The sequence below is a fragment of the Chrysochloris asiatica genome, unplaced genomic scaffold, assembly GCF_000296735.1.
Source record: "Chrysochloris asiatica unplaced genomic scaffold, ChrAsi1.0 scaffold00243, whole genome shotgun sequence".
Classification (NCBI taxonomy): Eukaryota; Metazoa; Chordata; class Mammalia; order Afrosoricida; family Chrysochloridae; genus Chrysochloris; species Chrysochloris asiatica.
In genome coordinates, this window is record NW_006408761.1 from 3,472,306 (window position 1) to 3,474,231 (window position 1,926).

Below are 1,926 nucleotides of genomic sequence, written 5' to 3' on the forward strand. Positions count from 1 at the left end.
TGTGGCAGGGTTATATCCTTTCATCATACTTATTCAATCTGTATGTTGACCAAATAATCTGAGAAGCTGGGTTACACAAAGAAGAGTGTATCATCAGAACTGGAGGAAGACTCATTAACAACCTTCAATATGCCTATGACACAACCTTGTTTGCTAGAAGATTTGAAATACTTACTGATGAAGATCAAAGACCACAGCCTTAATATGGGTTGCACCTCAATCCTCACAACTGGATCAGTAAATAACATCATGATAAATAAAGAAAAGATTGAAGTTGTCAAAGACTTTATTTTGCTTGGATCCACAGTCAACACTCATGGAAGCAGTAGTCAAGAAATCAGAAGATGTATTTATTGCCTTAGGCAAATTTACTGCAAAAGACCAATTTAAAGTGTTAATGAGCAAAGATGTCACTTTGAGGACTTAGGTGTGCCAGACTCAAGCCATGATATTTTCAATCTCCTCATATGCACAATGAATAAGAAAGGCCAGAGAAGAATTGATGCATTTGAATTATGGTGCTGATGAAGAATATTGAACGTCCCATGGACTTCCAGAAGAACAAACAAATCTGTCTTGGAAGAAGTAAAGCCAGAGTGTTCTTTAGAAATGAAATGTAGAGATTTTGTCTTCTGTACTTTGGGCATGTGGTCAGGAGGGACTGGTCCCTGAGTATTTGTTGATTGCCAAACTTTTTGGTTAGTAGTCCAATGCTTAACCATTTGTACCACCCTGGGACTTCCTCACACTGCTACTTAGATGAAATCACAGACCAGCTATTCATTTTTTAGAAAGTCTTTTTAGTGTTACTTTGCCTCAGAAAGAATGTATTCAAAGGAATAATGGAAGCTAAGAGAACATAAATACAGCAACAACTCCAACCATAAGGAGATAAATCTGTCAGCATTGTGTTTAAAAAAAAAAAATTGCTATTATTTAAGGTGCTGGCAAACATTCATAGATTTGTATAATAGCAGAAAAGGGGCCAAATAACCCTTTGCTAAGGAAAGCTAAAACCTGGAGGCAAAGTTTTAATTTCAGTTTTTGGCGTCCATTGACTTTCCCCTCTTGCCTCCAATGGGTCCCACCAAAACATCAACTATACATTAAAAAGAACATCTCAACACTCACTGATTTATAGAAATGTTCTTGAATTATGTGTAATATTCTTTCATCTTTTCAGCCTCTAGGGGGAAGTATGTTTTCAACAATTCAGTTCCCAGAAGTATTTTCTTTGTGGGCTAGAAGCTTCCCAGGGATGTTCATAAATGTGAGTTTAGGGCTGGCTCAACAAGGGAGAAGCTCTCCTTGAAAATCTGAGTGAGATTTTATGTTAGAGATTGTGGCCAGGGTTCTGAGGGAGAAGGAATATGTGGCCTATGGCAGTGGGGTGGCGAAAACGTCCTCATACTTTCCCTAAAATCTTTCATAGTCTCATTGAGTTTCTCCATAGAAGGTTCTCTTCCCTGGTGGTAGAGGAACGGCACATTGATCCTAAGTTCCATTTCATAAGAGTTGGAAAGCAAAGTTAAACACCTTCTAGAAATAAGCTTGCCCTCTTATTTTGTTGTTGCTTGTTAAGTGCTGTTGAGTCAACTCTAACTCATAGGGACCATGTACAGGGTTTCCGAGGAGCAGCTGATAAGTCTGAACTGCTGATTTTGTGGTTCACAGTTCAGAGCTTATCCTGTAGTGCCACACCACCAGAAAGATTGTGGATAGTGATGAATTTTTTTCTAAAATCTCAAAGGAGTTCATTAGCTTTTGGAATGTCACATATAGGGCTAAGAATGTCTCTATGTTTCAACTGGACAGTTTTATTTTGCTTTTGCAGAATTTCCCTATCAGTTTTCTTTATTTTCATTCAATACTATTAGTCAGAAAGTTTGCATTCAGTCAAAAAGGTCACTTAAAAAAAATGTTAAA